This window comes from Symphalangus syndactylus, chromosome 20 (assembly GCF_028878055.3).
Source record: "Symphalangus syndactylus isolate Jambi chromosome 20, NHGRI_mSymSyn1-v2.1_pri, whole genome shotgun sequence".
Taxonomy (NCBI): Eukaryota; Metazoa; Chordata; class Mammalia; order Primates; family Hylobatidae; genus Symphalangus; species Symphalangus syndactylus.
Window position 1 is genome coordinate 63,942,444 of NC_072442.2, and position 10,878 is coordinate 63,953,321.

General features: G+C 57.8%; 1 long non-coding RNA gene across 1 annotated transcript; it reads left to right on the plus strand.

Moving 5' to 3' along the window:
* Positions 1-3,243: 3,243 nt before the first annotated feature.
* Positions 3,244-4,206, plus strand: LOC134735364 (uncharacterized). Its single transcript, XR_010118401.1, has 2 exons — positions 3,244-3,423; positions 3,699-4,206. It is a non-coding gene; the product is annotated as an uncharacterized lncRNA (long non-coding RNA).
* The last annotated feature ends 6,672 nt before the right edge of the window (positions 4,207-10,878 follow it).

A 10,878-nucleotide genomic window follows, 5' to 3' on the forward strand; every position in this document is an offset into this window, starting at 1 on the left:
TGCCCGCGCCGCAGACTGCCTGGGACTGCCGGCGCGCGCCACCGCTGCCTGCCTTTTCTCCTTTGGATGCAGGCACGCGTTCGCCATCTTGGCCACGCTGGTCGCCAGCTCCTGACGCCGAGTGCTCTGCCCGCCTCAGCCTTCCGAGGTACTGGGACTACAGACGGAGTCTCGCTCACCCAGTGCTCGGTGTTGCCCGGGCTGGAGGGCGGTGGCGTGGTCTGGCCTCGCGGCAGCCTCTACCCCCCAACCGCCTGCCTTGGCCTGCCAGGGTGCTGGGATTGCAGCCCCTGCCGGGCCGCCGCCCCATCTGGAAGGTGGGGAGCGCCTCTGCCCGGCCGCCCCGTCTGGGAGGTGAGGAGCACCTCTGCCTGGCCGCCCCATCTGGGAAGTGAGGAGCGCCTCTGCCCGGCCGCCCCGTCTGGGAAGTGAGGAGCGCCTCTGCCCGGCCACCCACCGTCTGGGAAGTGAGGAGCGCCTCTGCCCGGCCACCCACCGTCTGGGAAGTGAGGAGCGCCTCTGCCCGGCCACCCACCGTCTGGGAAGTGAGGAGCGCCTCTGCCCGGCCACCCACCGTCTGGGAAGTGAGGAGCGCCTCTGCCCGGCCACCCACCGTCTGGGAAGTGAGGAGCGCCTCTGCCCGGCCACCCACCGTCTGGGAAGTGAGGAGCGCCTCTGCCCGGCCACCCACCGTCTGGGAAGTGAGGAGCGCCTCTGCCCGGCCACCCACCGTCTGGGAAGTGAGGAGCGCCTCTGCCCGGCCACCCACCGTCTGGGAAGTGAGGAGCGCCTCTGCCCGGCCACCCACCGTCTGGGAAGTGAGGAGCGCCTCTGCCCGGCCACCCACCGTCTGGGAAGTGAGGAGCGCCTCTGCCCGGCCACCCACCGTCTGGGAAGTGAGGAGCGCCTCTGCCCGGCCACCCACCGTCTGGGAAGTGAGGAGCGCCTCTGCCCGGCCGCCCCGTCTGGGAAGTGAGGAGCGCCTCTGCCCGTCCACCCACCGTCTGGGAAGTGAGGAGCGCCTCTGCCCGGCCACCCACCGTCTGGGAAGTGAGGAGCGCCTCTGCCCGGCCACCCACCGTCTGGGAAGTGAGGAGCGCCTCTGCCCGGCCGCCCCGTCTGGGAAGTGAGGAGCGCCTCTGCCCGGCCGCCCCGTCTGGGAAGTGAGCAGCACCTCTGCCCGGCCACCCCGTCCGGGAAGAAGTGAGGAGCGCCTCTGCCCGGCCACCCCGTCCGGGAAGAAGTGGGGAACGCCTCTGCCCGGGCGCCCCGTCCGGGAAGAAGTGAGGAGCGCCTCTGCCCGGCCGCCCCGTCCGGGAAGAAGTGAGGAGCGCCTCTGCCCGGCCGCCCCGTCCGGGAAGAAGTGAGGAGCGCCTCTGCCCGGCCGCCCCGTCCGGGAAGAAGTGAGGAGCGCCTCTGCCCGGCCGCCCCGTCCGGGAAGAAGTGAGGAGCGCCTCTGCCTGGCCGCCCCGTCCGGGAAGAAGTGAGGAGCGCCTCTGCCAAGCCGCCCCGTCTGGGAAGTGAGGAGCTCCTCTGCCCGGCCGCCCCGTCCGGGAAGAAATGAGGAGCACCTCTGCCCGGGCGCCCCGTCCGGGAAGAAGTGAGGAGCGCCTCTGCCCGGCCGTCCCGTCTGGGAAGTGAGGAGCGCCTCTGCCCGGCCACCCACCGTCTGGGAAGTGAGGAGCGCCTCTGCCCGGCCACCCACCGGCTGGGAAGTGAGGAGCGCCTCTGCCCGGCCACCCACCGTCTGGGAAGTGAGGAGCGCCTCTGCCCGGCCACCCACCGTCTGGGAAGTGAGGAGCGCCTCTGCCCGGCCACCCACCGTCTGGGAAGTGAGGAGCGCCTCTGCCCGGCCACCCACCGTCTGGGAAGTGAGGAGCGCCTCTGCCCGGCCACCCACCGTCTGGGAAGTGAGGAGCGCCTCTGCCCGGCCGCCCCGTCTGGGAAGTGAGGAGCGCCTCTGCCCGTCCACCCACCGTCTGGGAAGTGAGGAGCGCCTCTGCCCGGCCACCCACCGTCTGGGAAGTGAGGAGCGCCTCTGCCCGGCCACCCACCGTCTGGGAAGTGAGGAGCGCCTCTGCCCGGCCGCCCCGTCTGGGAAGTGAGGAGCGCCTCTGCCCGGCCGCCCCGTCTGGGAAGTGAGCAGCACCTCTGCCCGGCCACCCCGTCCGGGAAGAAGTGAGGAGCGCCTCTGCCCGGCCACCCCGTCCGGGAAGAAGTGGGGAACGCCTCTGCCCGGGCGCCCCGTCCGGGAAGAAGTGAGGAGCGCCTCTGCCCGGCCGCCCCGTCCGGGAAGAAGTGAGGAGCGCCTCTGCCCGGCCGCCCCGTCCGGGAAGAAGTGAGGAGCGCCTCTGCCCGGCCGCCCCGTCCGGGAAGAAGTGAGGAGCGCCTCTGCCCGGCCGCCCCGTCCGGGAAGAAGTGAGGAGCGCCTCTGCCTGGCCGCCCCGTCCGGGAAGAAGTGAGGAGCGCCTCTGCCAAGCCGCCCCGTCTGGGAAGTGAGGAGCTCCTCTGCCCGGCCGCCCCGTCCGGGAAGAAATGAGGAGCACCTCTGCCCGGGCGCCCCGTCCAGGAAGAAGTGAGGAGCGCCTCTGCCCGGCCGTCCCGTCTGGGAAGTGAGGAGCGCCTCTGCCCGGCCACCCACCGTCTGGGAAGTGAGGAGCGCCTCTGCCCGGCCACCCACCGGCTGGGAAGTGAGGAGCGCCTCTGCCCGGCCACCCACCGGCTGGGAAGTGAGGAGCGCCTCTGCCCGGCCACCCACCGTCTGGGAAGTGAGGAGCGCCTCTGCCCGGCCACCCACCGTCTGGGAAGTGAGGAGCGCCTCTGCCCGGCCACCCACCGTCTGGGAAGTGAGGAGCGCCTCTGCCCGGCCACCCACCGTCTGGGAAGTGAGGAGCGCCTCTGCCCGGCCACCCATCGTCTGGGAAGTGAGGAGCGCCTCTGCCCGGCCACCCATCGTCTGGGAAGTGAGGAGCGCCTCTGCCCGGCCACCCATCGTCTGGGAAGTGAGGAGCGCCTCTGCCCGGCCGCCCCGTCTGGGAAGTGAGGAGCGCCTCTGCCCGGCCGCCCCGTCTGGGAAGTGAGGAGCGCCTCTGCCCGGCCGCCCCGTCCGGGAAGAAGTGAGGAGCGCCTCTGCCCGGCTGCCCCGTCCGGGAGGAAGTGAGGAGCGCCTCTGCCCGGCCGCACCGTCGGGAAGAAGTGAGGAGCGCCTCTGTCCGGCCGCCCCGTCTGGGAGGTGAGGAGCGCCTCTGCCCGGCCACCCATCGTCTGGGAGGTGAGGAGCGCCTCTGCCCGGCTGCCCCATCTGGGAAGTGAGGAGTGCCTCTGCCCGGCCACCCATCGTCTGGGAGGTGAGGAGCGCCTCTGCCCGGCCGCCCATCGTCTGGGAAGTGAGGAGCGCCTCTGCCCGGCTGCTCCATCTGGGAAGTGAGGAGCGCCTCTGCCCGGCCACCCATCGTCTGGGAGGTGAGGAGCGCCTCTGCCCGGCCACCCATTGTCTGGGAAGTGGGGAGCACCTCTGCCCGACCACCCATCGTCTGGGAAGTGAGGAGCGCCTCTGCCCGGCCACCTATCGTCTGGGAAGAAGTGAGGAGCGTCTCTGCCTGGCCGCCCCGTCTGGGAAGTGAGGAGCCCCTCTGCCCGGCCGCCCCGTGTCTGGGTAGAAGTGAGGAGCTCCTCTGCCTGGCTGCTCCGTCTGGGAGGTCTACCACGGAGGCCAGAAGCAATGTGGGGGCTGGACGTGGTGGCTCACGCCTGTGGTCCCGGCACTCTGGGGGGCGAGGCGGGTTGATCACTTCGGGCTAGGAGTTCGAGACCAGTCTGGCCAACTTGGCGAAACATGAAGAATACAACAGACAAACCAACCAACCAACTCAGTGACAACAAAACAGGTCTACCCTGGAGTCATACTCTAATTTTTTCTATTTTCCTCCCTTTCTGATCCTTTATCCCACTTTCTTTTTCTTCCTCTTCCTTCTCCCTCTTCTTTGTCAAATAGAGGATTGAGTTATTATCACTGATCCATATAAAGTCCCTCTCTCATTTATTTTAACTCCCACCCCCATTTCTATTCCCCGACTTCCCATGTGCAACCTTCCTAATATGTTTGATACGCATCTTTTTGTTTGTATGTATTTTTAGAAAATGTTTATTGTTTTTGTATGCAAAAAAAATTAATTAAAAAAAAAAAAAAAAAAAAAAAAAAAAGAATTCGAGACCAGCCTGGGCACCACAATGAGACCCCCATCTCTAAAAATTAAAAATTAAGCCGGGCACGGTGGCTCATGCCTGGAATCCCAGCACTTTGGGAGGCCGAGGGAAGCAGATCACCTGAGGTCAGGAGTTCGAGACCAGCCTGACCAACATGGTGAAACCCCGTCTCTACTAAAAATACAAAAATTAGCTGGGCGTGGTGGTGGGCACCTGTAATCCCAGCTACTCGGGAGGCTGAGGCAGGAGAATCGCTTGAACCCAGGAGGCGGAGGTTGCAGTGAGCCGAGATCACGTCACTGCACTCCAGCCTGGGCGACAGAGCAAGACTCTGTCTCAAAAAAAAAAAATTAGGCATAGTGGTGCATGTGTGTGGTTCCAGCTACTCCTCAGGAGGGCACCACTGCACCCCAACCTGAGCAACAGAGAGAGACCCTGTCTCAAAAAACACAAAAAGGCCAGGCGCAGTGGCTCATTCCTATAATCACAGCACTTTGGGAGGCCAAGGCCAGCAGATCGCCTGAGGTCAGGAGTTCCAGACCAGCCTGGACAACATGGCAAAACCCTGTCTCTACAAAAAAACAGCCCAGCGTGTGCTGGGTGTGGTGGCACGAGCCTGTAATCCCAGCTACTCGGGAGGCTGAGGCAGGAGAATCAGCTTAAACCCGGGAGGTGGAGGTTGCAGTGAGCTGAGATCACACCACTGCACTCCAGCCCGGGCAACAGAGCAAGACTCTGTCTCAAAAAAAAAAAAGCCTAGGCCGGGCGCAGTGGCTCACGCCTGTAATCCCAGCACTTTGGAAGGCCGAGGCAGGCGGATCACGAGGTCAGGAGATCGAGACCATCCTGGCTAACACAGTGAAACCCTGTCTCTACTAAAAATACAAAAAAATTAGCCGGGCGCGGTGGCGGGCGCCTATAGTCCCAGCTATTCGGGAGGCTGAGGCAGGAGAATGGCGTGAACCCGGGAGGCAGAGCTTGCAGTGAGCAGACATCAAGCCACTGCACTCCAGCCTGGGCGACAGAGCCAGACTCCATCTCCAAAAAAAAAAAAAAAAAAAAAAAAAAAGCCTGACAGACGCCTGTAATCCCAGCTGCTCTGGAGGCTGAGACATGAGAATTGCTTGAACCTGGGAGGCAGAGGTTGCAGTGAGCCAAGATCGCACCATTGCACTCTAGCCTGGATGACAAGAGTGAAACTCCATTTCAAAAACAAAAACAAAAAAGTTTCCAATTCATGAATTTTGGGGGACACACTCAGACCATAGCAAATATACTACAATTTATTTATCAATTATCCTATTTCCAGTTTAGAGCTATTAAACAAAACTGCTGCAAACAGGCTGGGCAGGGTGGCTCACGCCTGTAATGCCAGCACTTTGAGAGCCTGAGGTGCGCAGATTACTTGAGCTCAGGAGTTCAAGACCAGCCTGGGCAACATGGTAAAACCCTGTCTCTACCACAAATACAAAAAAGTAGCTGGGTGTGGTGGCGCACACCTGTAGTCCCAACTACTTTAGAGTCCCAGCTACTAGGAAGTAGAGGTTGCGGTGAGCTGAGATTGCGCCATTGCACTCCAGCCTGGGTGACAGAGTTAGACCCTGTCTCAATCAATCAATTATAAACTGCTACAAATATTCTTGCTCATATCTTTTTTTATTTTTGTCCAGAAAAGTATATGTTTATTATTCAAGTAACTACAAATAGAAAGCCACAGGGGAGCCCCAGGCTCCGAGAAATAATGTCTATGTCCTCTCCAACAGAACAGGGGGGGAAGAAAGCCTCTAGACCTCCAAGGTCAACAGAGGCCTCCTCTCCCCACTGTCTGCTGCAGCATCCTAGGCCAGGGCCCACCTTCCCTGGGACTGGGGGAGTCAGTAACCCAGGCTGCTGTGCCCTAGATTCCTGTCCCTGCAAAGAGAGTATCTTGGGGGAAGGGAATGTCGGCAGAACAAGTGGAGGCAATGAGGATAAATATTTGGCGCTGGCAGCAGCAGCAGCAGTAATGACCAATATCTAAGAATGCAACACTCAACAAAAAAACGCCATGACTGTCCGGAGGTAATTGATACACAGAGGAAAAATGGAAGCAGACCTTGGAAGTTAGGGAAGAGCAGGAGGGGTGGGAGCGGGCAAGGCCAGCTCCTTGCTGTTAGTGTCCTATCTGAGGAAAAGGGAAACTGAGGCCTAAAGTAGAAGCAGATTGGGTTGGGTGAGTGGTCCTAGCCTACTTTAGGTGGCTGCCACAGGGAACCTGGGCATCACCTAGACCTCAACTGCATCAAAGGTGACCGTATCTCCATCATTGCAATAGATACTCTGGTGCCAGGGTGAAGGCAAGGTGGGCTGGGAGTCCTGTGAAGAGGGGGTAGGGGACTAAACCGCCCTCCTCACTCCGCCCACCTTCCTTCCTGGATCACAAAGGCATCACCATCCAACCTAGTGTGGGAATTAGGGAGGGTGAGGAAGAAAGGTAGGGCGCGGTGGCTCACACCTGTAATCCCATCACTTTGGGAGGTCGAGCAGGGCGGATCACGAGGTCAGGAGTTCAAGACCAGCCTGACCAACATGGTGAAACCCCGTTTCTACTAAAAATACAAAAATTAGTCAGGTGTGGTGATGCATGCCTGTAATCCCAGCTACTCAGGAGGCCGAGGCAGGAGAATTACTTGGACCCGGCAGGCAGAGGTTGCAGTGATCCAAGATCACGCCATTGCACTCCAGCTTGAGCGACAGAGTGAGACTCCATTTCAAAAAAAAAGGAAGGAAGGGAGCCGTGAGTCCCACATGGTAACGGGGACACCAGTTGGTTGGGAACATCCTCGGGGCCAAGCACTCCCCTCCACTAGCCATACCTGCTGCTGCCATATGGTAGAGAGGGACATGTCAAAATGAGATGGGGCTTGGGCTCCTTTCAAGGCCAGGAGAGTCTTCTCAGTCACTGTATGGGGAACCAGAGGGAAGAGTGGGGAGCAAAGGGACTCCCAAACCAAGAACCCACTGCCATGTCCCTACTGCCAGGACGGTGGGGAGACAGCAGGCATAGACTGTGGCTAAGTGGGCCATTAGCCTGGTCCAGGAGGCCACGTGTATGTGTGGGAACTGAAACCAAAAGAACGCTCCCTCTCCGCCTGCCGGGTTCAAGTGATTCTCCTGCCTCAGGCTGGTGTGCCCTGTTCTGCATGATGGTGAAGACACAGGCAAGCCGGGCACAGTGGCTCACACCTGTAATCCCAGCACTTTGGGAGGCCAAGGCGGGCAGATCACAAGGTCAAGAGATCGAGATCAGCCTGGCTAACACAGTGAAACCCCGTCTCTACTAAAAATACAAAAATTAGCCAGGCGTGGTGGTGTGCACCTGCAGTCCCAGCTGCTGGGGAGGCTGAGGCAGGAGAATGGCGTGAACCCAGGAGGCGGAGCTTGCAGTGAGCCGAGATTACACCACTGCACTCCAGCCTGTGGGACAGAGCAAGGCTCCATCTCAAAAAAAAGACGCAGGCAGAGGCTCTGGAGAGGGATGGGTGATGTGTGCTGCCCATGTCTTTTTTTTTTTTGAGATGGAGTCTCACTCTGTCACCCAGGCTGGAGTGCAGTGGCAAGATCTTGGCTCACTGCAGCTTCCACCTCCTGGGTTCAAGCGATTCTTATGCCTCAGCCTCCCAAGTAGCTGGGATCACGGGCACCCACCATCATGCCCAACTAATTTTTGTATTTTTAGTAGAGACAGGATTTCACCATGTTTGCCAGGCTGGTCACAAACTCCTGACCTCAGGTGATCCACCCACTTGGGCTTCCCAAAGTGCTGGGATTTACAGGCATGAGCCACCTCGTCCGGTCCCTAAACCTCTCCTAAGATCAATGCCTGAAATACTTTGCAGACCCTGCACTCGAAGGATCAGCTGGCCCCACCCAGATCAATAAACTGGTTCATCTGATCTTGTGGCCCCCACCCAGGAACTAACTCAGCACAAGAGGATGGCTCGGACTTCCTATGATTTCATCCCTGACCAATCAGCTCTCCTGGTTCACTGGCTTCCACCCACCCACCAAGTTATCCTTAAAGACTCTGCTCCCCAAATGCCTGGGGAGACTGATTTAATAACGAAACTCTGGTTGGCCGGGCGTGGTGGCTTATGCCTGTAATCTCAGCACTTTGGGAGGCCGAGGTGGGTGGATCACTTGAGTTCAGGAGTTCGAGACAGGCCTGACCAACATGGTGAAACCCTGTCTCTACTAAAAATAAAAAAAAAATTAGCCAAGCATGGCAGTGCACGTCTGTAATCCCAGCTACTTGGGAGGCTGAGGCAGGAGAATCACTTGAACCTGGGAGGCGGAGGTTGCAGTGAGCTGAGATCACGCCATTGCACTCCAGCCTGGGCAATAAGAGCAAAAACTGTGTCACAAAAACAAACAAACAGGCCGGGCGCGGTGGCTCACGCTTGTAATCCCAGCACTTTGGGAGGCCAAGGCGGGCGGATCACGAGGTCAGGAGATCGAGACCACAGTGAAACTCCATCTCTACTAAAAATACAAAAAATTAGCCGGGCGCGGTGGCGGGCGCCTGTAGTCCCAGCTACTCGGAGAGGCTGAGGCAGGAGAATGGCGTGAACCCGGGAGGTGGAGCTTGCAGTGAGCCGAGATCGCGCCACTGCACTCCAGCCTGGGTGACAGAGCGAGACTCCGTCTCAAAAAACAAACAAACAAACAAACAAACAAACAAAAAAACAAAAAAACTCTGGTCTTCCACACAGCCGGCTTTGGGTGAATTACTCTTTCTCCATTGCAATTCCCCCGTCTTGATGAATCGGCTGTCTAGGCAGCAGGCAAGGTGAACCCATTGGGCAGTTACACAACCAGCTTTCCATTTTGCAAACAGTCTAATGATCTTTACTTAGATTTTAAAAATCCAGTTTGACAATGATTATCTAATATATTTTTTTCATATCAAACATTTCTATCCAGCGGGAATCTTTGAACTGGATTTTTCCAACATTATCTCCCTTTGCAGCAAATTTGAAATAAAAAATTTTAACCTGTGGTCATATGTCTTCTCATATCCTCTCTTCCCACCACCTCTGACACATACCTACACTTTTATTATTATTATTATTATTTTATTTATTTATTTTGAGATGGAGTTTTCGCTCTTGTTGCCCAGGCTGGAATGTAGTGGTGTGATCTTGGCTCACTGCAACCTTCACCTCTCAGGTTCAAGCGATTTTCCTGCCTCAGCCTCCCAAGTAGCTGGGATTACAGGCACCAGCCACCACACCTGGCTAATTTTTGTATTTTTAGTAGAGATGGGGTTTCACCATGTTGGCCAGGCTGGTCTTGAACTCCTGACCTCAAGTGATCTGCCCACCTCAGCATCCCAAAGTGCTGAGATTACAGGCGTGAGCCACCTGCCCAGCCAGAACTACACTTTTAGAGAGAGCCACTCACAAGAGAAAATTGGGCAAGAAAAAAAACTAAAGTTTTCAATGAAGAAACTAGAGGGTGGGGGTGCGGAGGCATATCCACAGCCTTATCTTTTTTTAAATATTTCTGAAAGATCCCCCAATGTTCCTTTAACAGTTTCCTGGCACTCCTTAAACTCTGGTGGCCTAAGGCCGGGTGCGGTGGCTCATGCCTATAAGTACAACACTTTGGGAGGCCGAGGTGGCAGATCACCTGAGGTCAGAAGTTTGAGACCATCCTGACCAACATGGTGAAACCCCGTCTCTACATTTTTAATACAAAAATTAGCTGGGCGTGGTGGCAGGTGTCTGTAATCCCAGCTACTCAAGAGGCTGAGGCAGGAGAATCGCTTGAACCTGGAAGGCGGAAGTTGCAGTGAGCCGAGATCGTGCCACTGCACTCCAGCCAGGGCGACAGAGTGAAACCCTGTCTCAAAAAAAAGAAAAAAGAGAAGAAAAGAAAAGAAAAATGGCCAGGCACGGTGGCTCATGCCTGTAATCCCAGCACTTTGGGAGGCCGAGGCGGGCGGATCACAAGATCAGGAGATCGAGACCATCCTGGCTAACACGGTGAAACCCCATCTCTACTAAAAACACACACACACACAAATTAGCCGGGCATGGTGGCACGCACCTGTAATCCCAGCTACTCAAGAGGCTGAGGCAAGAGAATCGCTTGAACCCCGGAGGTGGAGGTTGCAGTGAGCTAAGATCGCGCCATTGCACTCCGGCCTGGGCGACAGAGCGAGACTCTGTCTCAAAAAAAAAAAAACCAAAAAAAAAACCAGGTGGCCTAAAGGGCACCCCACCTCCTCCCGCCCCCTGCCCCACATGGCACGTAAAAAGGGGAAGAAAAACTCAAAAGCCCAAGTATTCAGCAGTCTCTGCCAATGGCATATCAAAAGAGAGGTAAAAGATCCGCAACCAAATGAGATTTGATTTACATAAGTCTCATTTTGATCATATTTTCTCCAGGGTCTTACCCCACCCTGGACTCCCCCGGCACGTATCCCAAGCCCCTCCCCTCCAGTTTACCCCTAACCCATCTTGAGGGCCTGGGCTCCCGGTTCCCTCCCTCAAAGGATCCGTCGTCTTTCAGACCCTCCCTGAGAGCAGAGACTGCTTTACACCGCCCGGAATCCAGTCCAGCAGGTGGTGTCAGGAACTGTAACCGATGGCATGTTCGCCACCACTGGGGTCCTGCAGGCAGAGCCAG